The sequence below is a fragment of the Xiphias gladius genome, chromosome 6 (assembly GCF_016859285.1).
Source record: "Xiphias gladius isolate SHS-SW01 ecotype Sanya breed wild chromosome 6, ASM1685928v1, whole genome shotgun sequence".
Taxonomy (NCBI): domain Eukaryota; kingdom Metazoa; phylum Chordata; class Actinopteri; order Istiophoriformes; family Xiphiidae; genus Xiphias; species Xiphias gladius.
This window is the reverse complement of record NC_053405.1, coordinates 26,426,563-26,437,285: the sequence shown is the minus strand read 5'-3', so window position 1 is coordinate 26,437,285 and position 10,723 is coordinate 26,426,563. Positions and strand designations below refer to the sequence as shown.

Below are 10,723 nucleotides of genomic sequence, written 5' to 3'. Positions count from 1 at the left end.
CATTTGAGATATATTACAGGATTAGTATTCCTCTTGGTTTGCCCACTATATGACAATGGCAGCCTACTTACTGGGCTAAGTCTGTGTGCCTCCATTTAAACCTAAGTAATGTAACGTAGCAACCAGTTCAAGGTCACGCGCCTCAATCACAAACTTCAAACACTGCTGTGTTGTCCTCCAGTTTCAAATTTGGGGACATCCGTCTCACTTTAATATTGTAATTTGGTTAGTTAGATGTGCCGGGGTCCAAATGCGTTGTTCCTTCGGACCGGCGGGGGACTGAAACGGACAGAAGGGGTCGGTGCAGTTGGGATGACGCTCTTTCCTCCACCTCCGCCGTGAACATCCCTCTCCCCCTGGAGCGGAGTGCGCTAACCTGCGCGATTTCAAAGCAAAATGGCGACAGTCTAACTGCGGGCGAGGGCGAGTGACGATGTCAAGCGCGGTGACAGACTTGCGGACGCGAGTCGAGGTCGTCCTGAGGTAGGTGCCCGCTGTGAGGTGTGAGGGGCGTAGGGATACGCTGCGGCCAGGCGCGGTCATTAAGTCAGCGACGTGTCGCGCTCGGAGGTCGCCGTGAAGCTACGGAAACACTGCAATGACGGTGAAAGGTGCAGCGACGCGGTCTTGCCTTAACTTCAGTTGGTTCAGTACTGCATCATTGAGTCTTTTTTCCAAGACATTGCTGATACAGTCTTCCCTGCGACTAGCTGACTGTTGCATAGCCTGTCTAAATAAAGTAACAGCCGGCGGGGGTAGCTCTCTGCTATCTAGCTAAAATGTTTCAGATTTTTTTTTTTTTTAATTTTTTTTCCAAATCTGGGAGACAGTCCATTCGTGGCAACTCAGAAAAGAGCTGTTTGAAGTCGGAAGGCGCGATAGCATTTGTTGTCACGTCGGTCATCTTTGTGGGAAATGTAACCGTCTGATGCAGAGCTGGGCGGTTGCATAGTAAACTTGGTTTCTTCCCCTTCCCCCCCTCGGACTTTAAATGTCCTATTAGAAAGGCAGCGATCGTGGGAGCGAGGTGAACGCGATGTGAGGTTCTTGGGGATGGCAGTAGACCCACATTGTATGGAAGCTGTTTAAAGCCAAGTGCATTGCCAGTGGCTAAAGCAAAACTGAACCCCGGTCAACCTGCGAGTCAAAATTAGACAGCAGTGAAGGAACAGAGTGCTAAGCCCAGAGCAAGGACAGCAAAACACGACAAGCATCTAAACACATTTTTGATAAGATCAAAATTTGGATTTTGAATGAGCTGTGGCCTATAGCACCCCTGATAAGACTAAGATATATGTTTTTTTTTTTTTTTATAGCACTGCACACCTGTGCTCCACCGACACAGGTGTTTTTGCCGAAGTTGCCTGAAGAGATCTGCTTCCCAGAACTGCTTGGGTGAGTATAAACTGCTGTTGATCGATATCCCGCTCACACCCTGGCCAGTTTTTTTTTTTTTTTTTTGCTCCTGCAATGGTGAAAAACTTGTTGTCATTCTTATTAGCACGTAGAATTTGGTGACATCACATAACTCCCACCGTAGCTTCACCCAACTTCTACCTGACGAAGGCTGTGTCTGAAATCACTCCCTGTTGTTAGGTGGTGCACTATATTGACCCTCCCCCATTTTATTTGAGGCTATGCATTCTGAGTGAGGAATTTAATGCCCTCAAAAATTCTCACATTGGAATTACAAAAGCTGTGTCCATAATACGTACACAACTTTCAACTTTCTGCCTTTCTAATTTTGCACTAACAATCATACAATGCAATATATGCGATACTACGGCGGTCAGTAACGGCGCATAGTCACGTTGATTAGCAAGTGTCTGAATTCTTACTTTATAGTTCACTATAAAGTAAACTGTTGAGTGTCTATTATCCTGACACTGATGATATATCCTACAGACATGTCAACATACGGTTGGCAGAAGGGCTGCCGATGCACCACTGTTGGCAGTTACATCAAAATAAAATCCATTATTAACACTAATACAGTCAATTTAGCTAATCTTATGGGAGATATACACTGTTTGTTTGTATCTGGCTTTCAGTCAGCAATGAACTGCTACAACTACATAACACAAAGAAAGTAGCTAATTTAGGCTGTTTATTCGGTGTGACTACAAGGTTAGCTCTAGGGCTAACCACCTTGAAATAATGCATGAACACTCCCTCGTCAGAATAAGGGGTGTTTTTTCTGTTCTTCCCATTCTACCGACATTGTGTGAATACAGCAATACTCTAGAGGCCTAGAGGTCTAATGACTCAGAATAATCAAAAACACTTGTGAGGATGTGCAGGGCCTTTAATTGAATTTTTTTGTTGGTTTTTATATCTATTATTACAGTATAAAATTACTTAATGTGCAGCAGCTTTACTGAAAAAAGAATGTCATGCATTTTTTAGTTTAAATGCACTACAGCAGTGGACCTGTTTTAATAACTTGCTGATAATTCTATTTTTACTTCCAGTAGGAATTAAAATTCAAATTGTCTTCAGGGCTTAGTGCAGCTGGTGTTTATAATAACTACGACAAGCGCAGAAGAGCATGTTGAGGAAAAGTTGAGTCTTAGTATAATCGTAGAAATGTTAAGATTTTAATGGCTGAGCTCATGGGGGCAAAACCCATCTTCGGAATAAACATTGCTGACGAAGCATTTGGTGATTGACAGAAAGTCTAGGGCTTTAGACTCCCAGTCGTCTGGTTGGTCGATATGCTCTTGTCCAACTAAATTCTCATTGGTCGGACAATCTCTGGTGGTACTTTCATAAGGAGAAAAGTGCAACATCAATAGTCTTCCAGAATTAATCCATTATATATTGTGGTGGGAGGGACAGACTACGTGGAACAAATGCCACAACAGCTCACCAAGCAACACGGCACATCACCTAAAAACGGTAGGCTAACTTGTCCGCGTTAGGATGCTCTGTCAACTTTCTTGTTTAACGCTTGAGGCTTTGAGTACATATTCCTCAGTAGTTCTTGTGCTGGGATCTCCAGTTGATGTAGTTCTATTTTTGGAAATGATATGAATATGGGCAGGTGCACGCTGGTCAGCTCTGAGTGTGTTATCATTCCGGTATGAAATAATTTAGGTTGAAGTGATTTTATATTCAGCATGTACTAGAAGAATAATTAAACAAGTTTAATTATATTTCATTTAGGCTAATAAGGCTACCGGGTAGAGTGCACTGGACAATGTAGTTAATTTTAGAGATAACGTGCACACTTTTCCCTGCGACCAATCCCTTGGTTGAAGAGTAGATAAGATTTAGGAGGCTGGTTGATTGTATTTGACCTGGACTCATAGTAGTGGTTCTGAACTGCAGAGTAATATGCAGCAAAGGGTGGTACTCGGTAAAATTTGCAATAGAATTCCTCACATTTGAATATTTTTCTGTGGAAATATTATGGGCATAGAACAAAACTGAAAGCACATAGTGTAGGGACCAATTGAACTTGCATTAATCCTTGGGATTGCTAGATTGCACACAATATTTTAGTGCCAGCTCAGTAGTTTTGTGATTATAGAACTTCCATGACATTAAATCCACAGTAGGGGAGTTTATTTACATTGTAGTTTGATTGTGGTAAACATTTTAGGTTATATTTATTTTTTGTGTTTGGAAATATATTTTTTATGTATAGGGAGATCTATTTAGCAAGAAATTCTGTCAGAAAATTAGCCCAAATTAAAATGAAAGTAAGGGCTCCAACGTAGTTGAAGGTAACTGTGGGTTTGCCACGCCAGCACTACTCTCCATGAACTGGTCAAGAAGGAGCATTTTACATCATAACTGGTCATAAATAATAGTAAACTGGTGGTAAACAGTTTTCAAACAGATAAATGGTGCTTCATCCGTACATATATCTATCCATCCATCCCTGGTGACCACTCATCCCATGTGACCCCTCAGAATAATTATATCAACAGTAAGTGAAAAATAAGACACATCCCTTCTATATTTTTTGAAATATGTGATTTCATGAGACCACTATCAGTCATTCAACAAAAGAATTGACAGCAGAGATAACAAGAATATGTGGCAAAATTAGGACGCTGTACTGTGTCTACTGCGGGTGTGCATGATGTACCTGTTATCAGCTCAGGAATTGAGGTTTGGTAAAATTGAAGTGTAGACCTACAAAAGTGAGTCCATCACTCCCTGCAGGTGTGTAAGGACGAGCTTACATTGCTATAGCAAGAAGTAAGTGAAAGCTTAACAGCCTAGTGTAGGTTTTACTGCGTTAGTATACCGCCGAGAGTAAAAGGAGTCAACTGCTCAACTAAATAAATCATATGTTTGAGGCATGTTATACACAAATTGATTATATGTCACTTGACAAGGTCAAATATTTTAACCAAGATGCCTGAAGTCCCCGATTGCTCAGCATAGCAAACAGTTATGTGTTCTCTGTCGGCCTCGCTGGCTGCTTACAAAGCTATAAATGAAGACACCTGGGACTACTTAAATGGAAGTACACTGGCCTGAATTAGTACCTCAGCTGAGGAACAGCTGCAGAGATGAGATATTTTCGTAATCAGGTGAATCTACCAAGAACATATAGGTCTGCAGAGATATGTCAGAGATGAGGAAATAAGGGTGGCATGATTCATAGAATCACTGTGATATTGCAATTAAATCATCTGCATACAATAAAAAACTATCTCAGTTATTTCTTTTGGTGATTAACATATGAAGTTGTTCAGTTTTCTGTTTTCCATCATATAACAGGAAAACGTATGCCAGTGGGGCTGCAACCAGAGATTATTTTCATTCTTGGCCTCCCAGAGGCCAAGATGATGTCAGTAAATGCTTGTTTTGTCCAACCAACAGTCCAAAAGCCAGGTTACTTTTACCTAAGATGGAGTAAAGCAGCAAATCCTCACATTTGAGAAGCTTGAACCAGAGACAACTTGCTTAAAATGTGACTTAAACGATGAATCGATAATCAAATACATTTTCTGTTGATTGACTAATTGTTTCAGCTCCTTACATTTTTAACATTTAAGGAGTTTAACTTTACAAATTGGCAGTAAAAATAAATTGCTGTGACCCTAATGTGTTTTGCAAAGGTGCTTGCTCATAAGAGGGCTAACGGAGTTTGATATCTCTAGAGCTGAACTGACCCCAAACATAAGTAACTTCACCATGTAGGATAACAAACTGTGAATTTTGTTTGATGTCAAGGACTTTTTGGAAAAAAGTTGCAATGTGTTAACGCATAGCATATATAAGATATAAAGCATCTGTTGTAATGACAGTGCTTTATGGTCATTTCTATATTTTGTCACTTTCATTAAATGTGTATGGCCAGTTTGGTGAAAAGGGAAGGGTTACCACTATAATACTTTTTTCTACTGGGTTTTAACTAAGATTTCAAGAAAAAATGTTGTTTTTGAAGTTATCATTATTATTATTATTATTATTATTATTATTATTTGTACAGATGCAGCAGGGGTGTCTGTGGGACTGGAAGCAATTAGGTAGTAAAGCCAATACCAACAAAACACACGGGGTTCGTTCCTGTCAATCATTCCAGCACTCAATCCAACCCTGCTAAAACTGTATTTCCAGGTGTACCTGTGTGAATGTATTGTTCAGGAAATAATGTCAAACACTTTGAGTTTGCAAAATAATCGCAAAACAAAAGCTGAATTTGGATGAACAGATTCCCTGCGGCCATGTGGGCTGCTTCTGAGCTTCATTAACAACATTTACTTACTATATGTCTCTGTTAAAGGCGTGTTTTTAAGAGCCATGTAGTGGAATCAGTGCTTCAGCACAGACTGGTAAGTACACACTGACTGGTTCTTCTTATGCCACTGTGCTGGCGATAGCCGTGGCTGGAGACATTATGTTTTCGGGTGTCCGTCATTCCCATTCTTGTCAACGCAATATCTCAGGAACACCGTGAGGGAATTTCTTCAAATTTGACACAAATGTTCATGGATTCAAGGATGAACTGATTAGATTTTGGTGGTCAAAGGGAAAGGTCACTGTAATATCACAAAATACAGTTTTGGCCATAACTCAGGAATTCGTACACTAATTATGCCAAATTTCACACAAGTGTCTAACAGGATGAAATGATGAAGTAATGACATTTAAATCCAAAAGGTCAAAGGTCAACGTCACTTTGATATCATAACGTTCTGCAAAAACACTTCTCTGACCATTATTCAACTCCAAAACTCCACAAGAACAGAAGGGGAGATTGTGAGAATATTTCACATTTTGTCGGATACTGAAATGGTGACACTAATCTTGGGTGCCCACCTTTTAAGTGATGTGATTGTATAGTAGGGCTGTCAACTAATATTCTAAATTAGATTTAATAATTGAATTGTAAAAAAAAAAAAGATGTTGTTTGTGCAAATTTATATTTGATTGAGGAAAAAAAAAAAGCAGCTCTACTGCGGCTGTCTGCCTTGCGAGTTCTCGCGTGGGCTTGGCTCGCTGCACTGACTGCGCTTCATGACAGGAGTCGTGCAACGTCACTTTCATCGATTTGAAAATTAAATGTGGGTCAAGCTGAAACTAAGGAATATTTCAACAACAACCAGACAACAACCCAGCTCGGCTGCAGAGAGAGTGATTTTCACTCCGAGCAATCTGAAAACCCCTGTTTAGATAACTTTGGATTTTGGTCAGTAGATGGCAAAATTTTGGAACCTCGAGATAAAGTTGTATGCAAGCTATGTAAGCTACAGTTAGCTGTATTTATACTGCAACCTAATTATTTTATTTTTCTATTTTGTAAAATGTAGGCATGTATCTCTTTTAAAAGACATGTTTATGTTGAAATAAACATACCTTTACAAGTAGTTATGTCTCGTATTGGTCTACCCTCTAATGGACGTAATGTGCAAATTAGATGTTCTTTTTTTAGAAGGAATAATTGAACGTCATTTTTAGCCAATTTTGACAGTGCTATTGTATGGATCTTCTGTGCTGTCGGGTTGAAGATGTGTGTGAAGCATCCACGTTTTAGAATTTGTAGCTTCTTTGCAGCGACATCTATATTTGACACATTGTCTACTGTGTTGGCTACAACTTTGTGTTCTATCAGAATCAACTTTAGTTGCCAAGGTTGTGAACACAGGAATTTGACTCTGTTTTTTTTTTTTCTCTCAATGAACTTAAATATAGACATATGGCAGAACAAGAACAACAAAGGTTTGTTAAGCTTTGTTGTTCTTGTTCAATTTCATTTATATATCTGTATTTCAAAAATCAATTTATTATCTTTTATTAAATTCCTTTAAAGTCTTCACTAAATATATAATATGAGTCCGGACAGACATGCATGTAAACTGTAACATGACTGGTTGGCAGAGTCATACAACTGCGAGGTGGTAATTCTTTTTCTTGTTCTATCTTGATAAACATACTGCATAATTATTCAAAAACACTTTCTAAAATTTGAAAAATGGAGGAGGTATTAGTAGAAAATATTATCTCTTATTAGAAGTGATACTATCGGCTCATAGTTTATGATTTATGATCCCAACAAGGTGACATGCGGTGAAGTGACGTATGTTTCTAATTTGTTTCAAATAGCCAGTGAACTGTAATGAAACTATCTGAACAGATGAAGTTGAGCTCAAAATGAGTGTTGTTTGTGTTTTTAATTGAAACGTAAGAAAATGTATGTTATGTGGAGTCTAATATTCTTGTTAGTATGATCATTATTATAATCATAATGGAACAGAATGAACCTAAAATGTGACTGTCGCTGAAGAGGTGTTATCATTCAGAGGCACAGTTGTATGTCTCCTTACCGGCTTAACACCTGAAACTGTAGCTCAGATGTGTGAAATGCTCTGAAACTATAGCTGGGTGTGATTACCAGTCAAATTAAATCTGAGATGTCAGTTACATGTGTCAGTTCCTCCAGTCCTACACTTGGCAGGTTGTAGGGAGTGACAAGCTGGCTGTTGATTATTTTCCAGTGTGAAAAAGAATCACTGACACGCAACTAGTGTTTATAGTACAGCTGTCTTTGTTTAATTTTCTTAAAATCTAAGCCACTGTTGTGAATTTTAATGTTTAAATTGTCACCACATTAAAATTGTACCACCATGGTATGATTATTAAATGAGTAGTTCAGGAATTGCTCGGAGGTCTTTCTTCAGTATTTTTTGATTCAAGAATTTTTTCTGTATTTTTATAGCGAAATACCTACTAAATAGTTATTCTGCGTTATGTCTCCAAGTTCAGTGACAGTCCCATGCTGGTCCTTCTCTCAGAACAACCTACCAGAACACAGACTTTGCATACACAAGAAGCTGTGTTTCTCTAGAAGTTAATTTCCACCTTTTAAATACTTGTTTTTAAGTGGTATTCTATGATGTTTGCCCTTGTAAATGAGGATCTTTTTTAAAGATTCCATCTCAGTCATTGAGGACAGGCTCAACACTGCCCTACAAACATTACCTTTATGACGGAACATTAATCATCACCATTTTTGATAACCAGTTAATTATTTGAGCCATTTTTCAAGCAAAAATGCCAAACATTTCCCAGTTCCATCTGCTCAGTTGTGAAGATTTGATGCTTTTTTTTTTTTTTTTTTTTTTGTCTAATGTGACCGTATCTTCAGGTTTTGGACTGTTGGTTTGGAAACAAGCAATTTGAAGATATCACCTTGGGCTCTTCACTGTTTTGTGACACTACGTTAATTAATGATTAAAATAGTTGTTAATTGCCTGACCGCTTCATTTTGATTTCAGCCTTTTATACAGTGCCAAACTCCAATACAGTGTCAGTTTTTAACATGTCAATGCCATGTATGAAATTATATTTAATATAAAATGTATGGTACGTAATTTAAGACTGCATGGAATTGGTTAATTAACTCATAAACTCTTGAATTAACAGGGCATTTACAGGACTCCAGAGCTTTATACATTGGGGCCTTTGGAGCCTTATCTTATTTGCTCCATACTTTTTAAACCATATTTTGTATGAGGGAGGATCAGGTTTTTAAATTGTAATATGATTAATGGCAGCCACCGGTATAATTTATAGGAACAGATTCTACGGACATCATTTTTTTGACCTTAGATGTAATACATTTAGTATGTATGTACATCCTTATTTTCAACCCTCATGCAGTAATTTCAGCTCTCATATTTTTTTGTTTTTTTTTCCTGGTTACATGTCACTTCATATAAGAACATTCACTGCTTCTCCTTTAGCAAATGGTATGAAGTCTGAGAAAGCTTTTTTTTTCTTAATTTGTGACGGAAGCTCTATTGGATTTACAGAAACATATTTTGGATGAATTTCTAGGGATCAAGGTTCATTTTTGGATTTTCTGACACATGATGCAGCCTGATCATATAAAAAGCTTCAAACTAGCAGTTTTATAATACAGTATACATCATGCCAACATGAAAACTTGGACTTCCACTCTTTTTAGTGTGTAGTTTTGAATATCATTCATGTTCATAGACATAAATTTCCCGTGTTTAAGAGATTACATGTGAAATAAATGGCAACCCCATTAATTCCTGGAAGGAAATTGTTTCAAAGCAGAAACAGGCTTTGATTTACTTAAATCTTTGGACCATCAAAGGCTGGAAGAAGCATTGGATGAAGCTGCAGATGTCCATAATCCAGCCTGCTTCTCCCCCCCCTGCAGATCAAGCTTTACGTTATCCTGTTTCACTCAGGTTATGGACCATTTCCTCCACTAAGGGGCAGAATATGATCACTGATACTCAAAGTCTTAACTCTAAGGCATAATGCATTGAAAAGCAGCTTCAGTTAATGTGGCCTGTGTAATCACATTACATTGAATATGTGATAAACCAAAGGGATGTATGTTGGACACAAAGAATAGCTCACCATTTAAAAATGTTTGTACTGTATACTCGGATGTTGTTATATGAAACCTGAGAGTAAATAATGTGCAAAGGTAAAAAAAATCTGCTTGCATATACAGGCAATTATGACTAGAGAATGTACAGATGTGTAATAATATTAAAATAATAGTAATTTGGTGCTTATTTTTGAGGAATAATCTAGTGCACTGCCATTATTTAGATTTGAGTTAATTGCGGTTTTTTATTTGTTATGCAGCATAACTAAATCCAAATTATCAGGCAACCTAAAAGATATGTGCCCTTTTTGATATACTTTAGGTCTGCATCTGGATCCAGATGCAGATCTGGATCAGACCTGATCCAGACCTGATCCAGACCTGATCCAGACCTGATCCAGATCTGGATCTGCAATGAGTGTCAAATTAGTACAGTCTTGTATTTGTCTTTCTGAAAAATTCAGAAGTCCAAACAACCTCTGTATTTGAGGGTTTTGGATTAGCAAGCTTCTATTGTACATGAGCTGTTAGACGGCTAACCCTTTCTGTGATACCTGTCTAAGGTTGAGCTCAGCACTTTCCTCATTAATCTCCCATTTATTCTCAGAGTTGGATGTGATATTTTAGAGATTTGAGCATGCGGGGCACAGGTTAGGCGCAATTATGCTGACAGAGGGCTTTTACAGACATGCTCAATGAAATCTAGAGTCTAGGATTATACATGTAGAAAGTTATATAGTGATTAACCTTCATTTCAGTACCCTCGGTGATCTCTAGGAGAAAAATCCTCTTCCAGTCAGCTGGTATATTTCTCCACCCTAATAAATGACCTTCAAAATGATACGTTGAGGCATTCCTTCTTCTTCGTATGATTTTGAAGCATATAAGGGA

The 10,723-nt window shown here is 38.2% G+C and overlaps 1 protein-coding gene across 3 annotated transcripts in view; it reads left to right on the top strand.

Annotated features, from left to right (window-relative positions):
• The first annotated feature begins 390 nt into the window (after nt 1–390).
• Nucleotides 391–10,723, top strand: part of znf644b (zinc finger protein 644b) — a 30,454-nt gene continuing 20,121 nt past the window's right edge. For 2 of the 3 annotated variants that reach the window (XM_040129468.1, XM_040129466.1), the window contains exons 1-2: nt 391–483; nt 1,317–1,395. The gene's annotated coding sequence lies outside the window, so the exon portion shown is untranslated. Of the gene's footprint in view, nt 484–577; nt 612–1,316; nt 1,396–10,723 lie in introns of those variants that run through there. The other variant, XM_040129467.1, reaches the window with a different exon arrangement.